The 10,724-nt window shown below is 36.5% G+C and overlaps 1 long non-coding RNA gene across 1 annotated transcript; it reads left to right on the plus strand.

Moving 5' to 3' along the window:
* The first annotated feature begins 8,720 nt into the window (after positions 1–8,720).
* On the plus strand, positions 8,721–10,216 carry LOC125616864. Its single transcript, XR_007347649.1, has 3 exons — positions 8,721–8,808; positions 8,935–9,035; positions 9,273–10,216. It is a non-coding gene; the product is annotated as an uncharacterized LOC125616864 (long non-coding RNA).
* Positions 10,217–10,724: the final 508 nt, after the last annotated feature.

The raw sequence follows: 10,724 nt of genomic DNA on the forward strand, positions 1-10,724 counted from the left end.
TCCCTCCCCTCCCCTCTCCTCTCCTTCCTTCCTTCCTTCCTTCCCTTCTTTTCTTCTTTCTCATTCTCTGCTGGAATTTTTTTTTTAAAGAAGAGAGAATTTTTTTAATATCTATTTTTTAGTTTTCGGTGGACACAACATCTTTATTTTATTTTTATGTGGTGCTGAGGATCGAACCCAGCGCCCCGCACATGCCAGGCGAGTGTGTTACCGCTTGAGTCACATCCCCAGCCCATGGAATTTTTAATTCAAGTCTATAGTAGCATCTTTCCCCAAATAAACTTTTCTTCATTTCTTTGCTGTGTCTAGATAGATCATTCACCAGGTTTATCGGACTCTCAACAACAGAGTCATCTTTGATTTCCTCCTCTGCTTTGACCTGCATAATTTCTGTACCATCAATATTCAATCAATCCTAATTTCTGACTTTCCTTCATTTAATACAATTCGTACACAGTCATCTTTTTAAGATTGATCTTCTTATGACAAAATTGTAATTTTCCCCATTCTCAGTCACACCCTCAGAGACCACAGGGCAAATTCCAAACTCCTGAAAGTCCCATTTAAACTATTGTAATCTCACCTCGGTTTAACTTTTGTCAGCCTTCTGACCAAAGACACCTATCTTGTTCTCTAGCCCTGATTCTGGAATGTACTCCATATAGTGCTGCCTCTTGTCATGTTCTCTTGCCTTCTCTATAATCAGTTTCCTACGATTCTCAAGAACTAATTCAGATGTTCGAGAAACTGTCACTGATTCCTTTTAAAAATAGCCTGTCTTCTAGACACGAATGGTGTAACTCTACTTTGTGTACAACCAGAGAAATGAAAAATTGTGCTCTATATGTGTAATATGAATTGTAATGCATTCTGCTGTCATATATAACAAATTAAAAAAAAAAAGCCTGTCTTCTCTTATACATTCTGCTTTTTTAAAGGGACTTGTTATGGTTTACCTCTGAGTTGTCCTCCAAAACTCAGGTATTGAAGGCATGGTCCCCAACGTCGCAGTGTTCACACAGGGAGCCGTTGTAAAGCTTTTGTATCATGAGGTCTCAATCTCATAAATGGATCAATGCTTTGATGGATTCATGCTATCAGGGGTTATAAAAGTGTGTTTTGTTTCTCTTTGCTTCCATGAGGGGAACAGCTTAAGTCCACCATGTGCTCCCACCATGAAGTTCTGCCTTACCCCAGGCCCAGAACCAAGGGAGCTAAATGACCAGGGACAGAAACCTTTGAAGCCAGGAGCCAAAATAAACCTTTCGTCCTTTTAAATTGCTTTGCTTTGGTATTTTTCATAGCGAAGGAAAGCTGACTTACACAGATTTCAGCGTTTACTAGCCGTTCCTCAGCTACTCACACATTTACTTTACTTCTAGTCCTATGAGGAGAGAAATTGTGTCTTTTAAATATTGAATCCTCCATGGCACCAAGCATGATGCTTCGTGGGTAATAGATGGTTAATAATATTTATTGTAAGAATGATGGGAATAAAACAAAGAGTATGTTTTCCGAATAGTTTAAAATATTTAGCATTTTAAAATATTAAACTTTAATAAAAAACATTTTAGTTCATCATTTTTTTATGCTCAAATTTCCTCAAAAGGACAGAGAAAATCCATGTGTGTGTGTGTGTGTGTGTGTGTATACATGTAATATATATATGTGTGTGTGTGTGTGTGTGTGTGTGTGTGTGTATGTAAAGTTTAGGATAACAGAGGACTACTAAGTGAGTATTATAATTTACATGTGAAGAGTTAATAACATCAAGAGTGAAAATCCCTTTGGATTGCAAATAGATTGAAAAATCAAATAGTGTAATCAAACCCTTCTCATTAGACTTTCAATTAATGACTTGCAGGAACAAAGTTCTCCTCAGGAATGTTAACAGTGATGGCCAAGCAGTATTGCTTCTGTGATCAGATCTATGGAGGAACCAAAAGAAGGAAATAATGTAGAAAATTTAGTTTCTGGAAAGCAAGAATAATTTATTAGCATGTTATTGTCAGGTGGTTAGAAAATCAAATATTAATCAAATCCTAAAAGAAAAAAAAAGTGTTATATCTTTCTATTAAAAAGAAATATTCCTTCATGTGGCTTGTTGTTGTGGAAGGTCTTGAGACAAATATATTGTGGGTGAAGAAAAGTTTCGTCAATTCTCCTGGGATTCCCAGCTAGGTATGAGATTAAAAACTAGCAAAGACTAATAGGAAAAAAAGCATATTGGGGCTGGAGCTGTGGCTCAGTGGTAGAGTGCTCACCTGGCATATGTAAGACACTGGGTTCAATCGTCAGCACTACATAAAAATAAAATAAAAGTATTAAGTCCACCTACAACTAAAAAAATACATATTAAAAAATATTGGATTTATTTAATCAAAGTACTACGTGACACAAGAGCCTTAAGTAATAAAGACCCAAAGACTCAGGGAAAAATATTTTTTTGTTTAGTCTCAAAAAAGACTGGAAATTTGTGTAAAAATGTGATTAGACAAAAGGGCATGTTCTAATGGTAATAGACTGAGGGGAAATAGCAAGTTCTGTTTGCTTAGATTTTTCTTTGCCTCTCTATATAGTATTCCTTCCTCTTGGTATATGGCAGGACCCTTATGGGAATGAGAGTCTTATGACTGACTATCTAACAAATTAAGTCAGAAAATTTCTTTATGACCAGCTCTTGCACAGAAAAGCTAGGAGAAGTTGCAGTAATATTTCTAGATTTTATGGCTGGCTTTAGGGTAGAGGGGTTCTAGTTTCTGTCATCCATGTTGGGCAAGAAGAATTCTAGTTTTTATGGCCCCCCTGGAGGGGAAAGGGAAGCAGAAAAAAGAAGAGTAGGCTAAGGTTGGGAGCCCATTTCTTTCAGTTCAAAGTAATCAGCAGGCCAAGGCACCAATCTTTGAGGTATTGTGTTCTGAGTCCTTATAATATGTTATTGAATAGGATATAAACTTACCTATTAAAAGAAGAGACAATGCAAGTTGTAAAAAAATACTGTAGAAACCCCCACCCACCCAGAGATACACATTTTTATATCTGAAAAAAGAAAAAAAGTACACGGAGGTTTAATTTAAAAGTTGTGTTTAATATCCAAGGTTTGTCTCCCAGTCACACATCATTGGAAATGCATGCATTTTCTTCTGGTCTTCTCTTTCTTTCTTTCATTCTGGGATTTGAACCCAGGGATGCTTTATCACTGAGCTAGCTATACCACAAACTCTTGTTATTTATTTATTTTACTTTGAGACAGGATCTTACTTAGTTTCCCAGACTGGTGTTAAACTTGTGATCCTTCTGGCTCAGCCTCCTTTGTAGCTGGAATTACAGGTGTGAATCACTGCACCTGGCTCTTCCAATATTCTTGACAGAAATTTGTGAGATTCTATTGGATATTTTCCTTCCTTTGACAGTTAACTTTTTACTATTTGCTTCTATTTGAAAATGAATAGTTCCAGATGGGCATGTAGGTATGAAGATCATGGCATGTGTTATGAGTCCAGTTTGTCCACAGTGTCACTGGTGTTCAAGTTCGAGGGTCTGGATATGTCTTCTCTTGAACACTTTCACCTACTTTCTGATTCAGGCTTTTTTACCCAACAGGAGTGAGCCCAGAAGAGGCTGATCTTTCTGCCTTCTGGTTTCCCGGAAGATGGCAATCATGCTGCAATTGAAGTTGTGCTTCAAAGTAACCTTAAGTCATCTCTTTCCAGATTGCTCATGGACATCTCAGTTTAAATTAATACACTCTTCTCTTCCATTTTGGGAGCCTGGCATCTCCCTCCATCATTTCAGTTCAGCCCAATACAGTTAAACGCTTATTGCTTCCATGATGGTTACTCAGGGTACTTATTAGTAAATCACCTGTGAGCATTCTATGTTTTTTCAGGAGCTCTCCTGGTGATTTTTTTTTGTGTGTGTTTGTGTGTGTGTGTGTTCTTTTTGAGTTCATCTTGAAAAACTCATACATGGATCCTCCTGGTGATTTTAAATATACTGTTTGGGAACCGCTTGTTTAGGTAATTAACAACAACATGTCTAATGCAACAGACAAACCCCCAATCTGAACAGCTTCACACTAAGGCTTCTTTCTTTCATCACAGTCCAAAATGTGTCAGATAGGCTCCCTCCAGCTTGTAGCTGGACAGCAAGAACACTTGGCTTCCAAGTTGTTGAGAAGGAAAAGTGAGATCTGAAGGATGGCTTGGGAAGAGCTCCCTGTGCCAGGCTTTGGAGTGTCTTGCACCCCACCTGCTAGAATTCAGTAATTAGATCCAGGAATTAGAACCCAGTGCTAATCATATCATATTGTAAGAAAGGCTGGGAAATGTACACAAGCACTTGTATGGTTTTGTTTTTGTGTGAGAGAGAGAGAGAGAAAGACCGACCGCTAACAGCTTCAGCAACTATGATCACAGAACAATTATATTATTTCTACCAGGCTGATAAGATGTTCTAATTTTTGCTTTTATTATTTCTTATAACACTCATGAAACACTTGCACTGAATTGTTGCTGAATTCTGCTTGTATATTTCCCTTCAACTAGCATAGGGTGTTTTCATTCCTTCTGGAACATTCTCTGAATCTATCTGTGGCCAGGGCTAAGACCAGATCAGACAGAGATATGTACGCACAAACATACACAGAGAGGCATGGAAATAAAAAGGTTGGTTTAAACTGTACTAAAGGGAGAAATGAAAGATTATTATCTCCCAAACCACATCCTTTCCACCCTTGTTCCCATTTCCCAGGGGCACCAATGTTGAGCCATGTGGGATGCTTCTAGTGTCCATACTCTCAATGGGAAGTCATAAACGCTATCTCACAGGGGTGGGAGGTAGCATAAAGAGATACAGAGCTACAAGAGAAACATAGCTGGGGGCTTGGAGGTCATGGTCAATGGAGCAGCAGAGATTCCATATAAGGAAGGCTGCTAAGGAAGTCTTCCAGCTAAGGAAGACCCTTCTTCCATCCACCCTACTCCACCCCTACCATAAGGAAATCTCAAAATTAAAGTCTTAATTTGTACAAACACTGCGTGAAAAATACAAAACAAACAAACAAAAAGTTTTATTTTGCAGAATTTACCTATGGGCTACCAACTTATAATTCCTTAACTAAACTGTACATTCATACCTCTGTTTTACCTTTAATAACTTAAAAGAGCAATTTAAAAACTGTAAATCCCAATGTGCAACTTAAAATATCTTCTTATTTTTCATATAGAGGCTGATGAATTTGCTGACACTTTTCCTTACTTCCACCTGAAATTCTTTTTGTATTAGTATTAAATCTCATCTTTATTCATCCAAGTTGACATCAGTTCCTTATAAAGTAGTAAGATAAGAAAATCAGCATTCCTGTACACTTTTCTTCTCCTCTCCTTTATACCTCTTTAGATCTATTAGTTGTGCCATTATTTACTTTGACCAAATGTATACTATTTAAATTTAGCATTGGCTGGGGATGTAGCTCAGTGGTAGAGCAATTGCTTGGGATGACAAAGGCCCTGGGTTCAATTCCCAGCTCTGCAAAAAATAAAAATAAACCTAGTATTAACACAATTACATAGTTAATTCTTTATCTATATTACATTCTAAAATTCAGAAGCAGTACATTTTACCCATATTATGATTGTGGTAATAAGTAATTATCATACAACTGTGATATAAGCCTGTTTCACTGAATCTGGCCCACTTAACAAACAGTGTTGTAAGAAAAAAGATCAAGGGCTGGGGCTGTAGCTCAGCGATAAAGTGCTTGCCTAGCATGTATGAGGCACTGGGTTCAATCCTCAGCATCACATAGAAAAAATAAAATAAAATAAAGGCATTCTGTCCATCTACAACTACAAAAAAAAAATTAAAAAGAAAAAAGGTCAAAAGGAGCTCTTTCCTTATACTCTGTGAGTTGCTCAAATTCATTCCACATTGCATTTTCCTTCAAATTTCTCCCATAGGTTCCTTATACGGGTCTTTGTTCTTTGATGAGTTTCCAATTTTTTTTATTCCCTTATTGATAGTGGAAGCTTAATCTTTTCTTTTACCATTCCCTTAATCCTTCTTTTTAACTGCACTGTATGTTGAAGCTAACCTTTTATTTATTTATTTTTTGTAATATCAAGGATTGAACCAGGGGTCCTCTGCTACTGAACTAGACCCCCAGTCCTTTTTTGAGATAGGGTCTCACTAAGATGTAGAGGCTGGCCTCCATCTATCGATTCTCCTGCCTCAGCTTCCCAGATCTCTGGGATTACAAGCATGCACCATCATGCCTGGCTCCATTTATTCTTGAAAATGTGACAGATAGAGACCTCCATACTCATGTTCTGTCTTTCACCATTTTCTTCTCGCATGCCACAGAGCCTCTGTGAAGAAATTCCTTTCCACCATACGTTTGTGTTGATTGTACATACTATTTGTTACATTCCATAGATCCCATGGCTTCTGTTTCTTTGAAAAAAATTTTTAAGAAAAAAACAGCCCAGCATGCAGAAGGCCTTGAACTCTATTCCTAGTAACACACACACACACACACAAAAACTTCAACTATTATTATTATTAAGCAAAGCTAAGTAGACAGAACTCATTGTATATTTGAAAGCATCTTTATTATGTACTCTCACATTTTTATTTGTCCTGCTGAGAACTCTAGATTTGCCTGATTTTTGTTGGTGATTAAACATGGATCTTTCACCCTGTTCACTAAGTAACTCTTGGGCATTTCTACCTCTCTGTTGAATTTCCTCTTCCTCTTCTCTTCCTCTTGCATTCTTTTTCTTTTTAGTCTTTTTCCTTCACTTTTTCTAATCCCTTTTTCCAGTAATTTCTCTTAGATAGATATCCTGGACTTTCTGATTGAGTCGCCTTGGCTCTTAAATTTTCTTTCATATACTTATAAATTTTTAATCTTTGGGGTATTGACTTTATGTTCCAAATTAGGATTTTCTTGACTCATATACAGCACTTTAATTAACTTTAAGATATTTCCCAGTTACCTAATTATAAGAATTCTCATTTTCTGATTATTCCTTTTTTTGAAATTTTAATTTTTTTTAGTTATACATGACAGAATATATTTTGACATATCATACATAGATGGAGTATAACTTCCCATTCTTGTGGTTGTATATGATATGGAGTTATGCTGGTTGTATATTTATATATGAACATAGGAAAGTTATGTTCGATTTATTCTACTGTCTTTCCCATCCTCTCTCCCTTCCCATTATACCCCCACTTTAATCCAGTGAACTTCCACTCCTCCTCACCTTCTGCCTATTATGTGTCAGCATTTGCATATTAGAGAGAATGTGTGGCCTTTGGTGTTTTGGGATTGGCTTATTTCACTTAGTATGATAGCTTCCAGTTCCATCCATTTGCCAGCAAATGCCATAATTTCATTTTTCTTTATGGCTGAATAATATTCATTGTGTATATGTACTACGTTTTCTTTATCCATTCATCTATTGAAGGGCACCTAGGTAGGTTCCATAGCTTAGCTATTGTGAATTGAGCTGCTATGAATATTGATTTGATAGTACATTTTTTTTAGTGTGTTTGTTTTATTATACAGAACAACATATTTCTGAATCCTGAATTCTCTGAAGAGATTAATTATAATCCTAGTCAGTGGATTATGTGGTTTTTCTCTGGGATGTATTTGTTCATCTTTCCTGTAAGTCCTTCTTTTTTTAATTTGATGATGGTGATGGCGATGCCGCAGTGCTGGGAATCAAACCCAGGCCTTTGCATACACTAGGCAAGTGTTCCACCATTGAGCCACATGCCAGTCCAGTCCTTTTTTGATCCCTGGTTTTCCTCAAATGAGTGATATTGTTTGTTTGTCTGCTTGAAGTTTTCAAGAAAAGACTCGATGAATGTAAATAATAAGAGGTTGTTTTCTCTGCTAGGAAATTGTGTGTATAAAGAATAGCAAATGGATGTATGTACTCAGTTTATTGCCTAATGACAGAAGTTTTCATGAGCTAATTTTGAGGAGTTGTTTAAGAAAACTGGAAGTGTTGCAGTTTTTTGAGAATAATTTTATTCTTATGAATAAACTTACTTATATTAAAAAAAAAATAAGATACAAAATAAGAATTATGATTGTCATTAAAGACTGGAGAGTTATTTTGAACAAGACAAAATTAGGGGTGAATTTGGGTGAAGGTTTGATGCTCTGCCTCCATCCACATGCAGTCTTGTCCTTAAGTCAGAGGCTCTTGCTATGCAATATTTCTGGGTTTGGAGCCTGTCTCTCCAGAGATGACACAGTTTATTTGGTTATTCTGTGAACACACCAAAACTATTCAATTTGCTGATTTGAACCCACAGTGATTTGAGTATGTCCCTTTCATTTAGCCACTATATTATGACACAAACATGATTATAATATAATAAGAAAAGACTTTTCCTCTGCAGATTTTCTTTACTTCTAGTTACATTGAGCTGAAAACATGGATCTGTTTGGCAAACTGGAGAAATTACATAAACACTGGTTAAGATATAGAATCAGTCATCTTTAATAATTTTATAGTGGCTGGAAAAGAGTGGACTAATTTTTCAGGATTGAATCCACTACAAACTCATTGGGAAATGAACTCTTTTCAATATTGAGTATTTTAAATAGTTGATAAAGTAGTAACATACAGGCACTGTTTTCTTTTTCTTTTTTGTTTTTCTTCTTTCTTTCTTTTTTTTTTTTTTATTTTGCAGTGCTGGGGTTTGGAACCCAGGGCTTCCCGCATGCCAGACAAGCACTCTGCCACTGAGCTGCACCCCACTGAGAACACTCTTGTTTTCTAAGTAAGAAAATATTAAGAACATATATGGATGATAAAACTATTGGGATGTCTGTTCCATTGATACTGATCCCTTACTCTGAGAAATTCCCCAGGGTAGCTTTAATTGCTCTTTTATTTTTGTTGCTAGTGACTGGTCCAAGACGGAACTGATTTTCTGAAACCATCAGATTCTCTCTCCAAGGAACTGATATTCAGAGTCATTTAGCTACTTTCTAAATAAGGCTGCAGGTAAGCAACATGGAAAATATTCACGGATACTGGGCAGTTGCCCTACTCGTCTCTCACTGTATCAAAAGAGAAGCAGAAATGACAAAGAAGGATGGCAGGAATGGACAAAGAGAATCAGAGGGACATGAGACCAAGGAAGAGAAAGGGGAGGGAGAGAAATTGGTTTTCTAAAATATTTTATTAGTGACTAGGATTTTCTGAGGCTCACCTAAGTTCTTATAATGAAATCTTTTGCAGAAGCTGAGGTAAACTGGTCTGCTACTTGCAACCCACAGAGCTAAAATAAAGCAGCACACAGCAGAATGAGGAGACTGCTTCTACTCAAGTATGAAAAAAGAAGTTCAGATACCACTGGGTTTATATCTGTGTAAGGAGAATAAATTGGCTGATTCTAGGTTGGTTTCTTCTTTATTAATAAATAAGAAATATATTTTCAGCAATTTGCACAATAAGTCTTCTGTAAGCACCTCATTTTTAAGTGTTTAGATTTACTTAATTTGGTTCAAGTCTCAACTTTGTGTTATATTTTACATAAATTCAGATAGTGTTAATAAGACTCATTAAATAATTCTGAATGAGATTTGCAGAATCTATCACATTGTCTAGTAAACAGTGTAAAGCGCTCATTAAGCAATAGCTCATGGTATTTTTCCTTCTTAAATTAATTTTCCATTGATTGATTTCTTCATTTATTCAGAAAATATTCAAATTGTTTCTTTGTGTGCTGGGTTTGATAAAGGAGTGGATAGTCTTGGATAAGTTTGACTGGATGCAGGTAAGCAGTAATAAGGTAAGGGCATATGCTAGGGAAATTAGCAAAGCCTGTTTGTTCAGATCCTTCTCTGTGTCCCTGGGTCTTCAGAGATAAAGATGTTCCTTCCCTCAGTGTAGCAAGGGCCCTTTTCTCATGAGGGTCTTATGACCTGCTTAAGAGGATGGTCAGAATTTTTTTCTAGGTTTCATGGCTTGCTTAGGGGAGAAGGATTGGAAAATGACAGACCTTCCTGGCTCTTTCGTTTTATCAAATTCCCTTAGGTTAAAAATACTCAGTATGCCAAGATACATATTTTTAATAATATGTTTTGAATCCTGTTGGGCTCAGTTAGAAATGATCATCTATGGAGTTGGTATTTTATTGAGAAACCAACAGAGGAGTCACAGCATCTGTGTGATAAACGAATATACTTCTGGAAGATCACTCAGTTTGTGGCCAGAGTGGAGTGGGGGTGGTGAGGCACTAGAAGGGAATGGGGGAAAAGGGCAATCTAGAATTTTCTTAGGATAATAAGGCATCTATGTTCTATGTTTCTTGAGTCATTCTTAAGACTCAAGAAACTAATGATGATTATTGTACTAATATACTATCTTCCCCCAAATTATCATGATAAAAATATCCTCCTGGGGATAAAGAAGCACAAATTCATGGGCTACAATATGAAATAAGAAAGAGAAATCTCAAGTAATTTTACATTTTCATGAAGAATGAAAGTCGCAAACGTGTAGTGTGAACTCTTGAGTGTAACTGTATAAGGATGGCTGAATAGGTTCATTGTTGTGTGGTGGAACCCAGGGCCTTAAGATATTCAGTCAGCATGAATTTTCCAATTTATATGCGTACAAAACTGTTTTTATCCCTGAATTTCCTTCTTATGCTTTGTAATAAATTTTAGTCATTTGCTTTACTCGGGT

This window comes from Marmota marmota, unplaced genomic scaffold (assembly GCF_001458135.2).
Source record: "Marmota marmota marmota unplaced genomic scaffold, marMar, whole genome shotgun sequence".
Classification (NCBI taxonomy): Eukaryota; Metazoa; Chordata; class Mammalia; order Rodentia; family Sciuridae; genus Marmota; species Marmota marmota.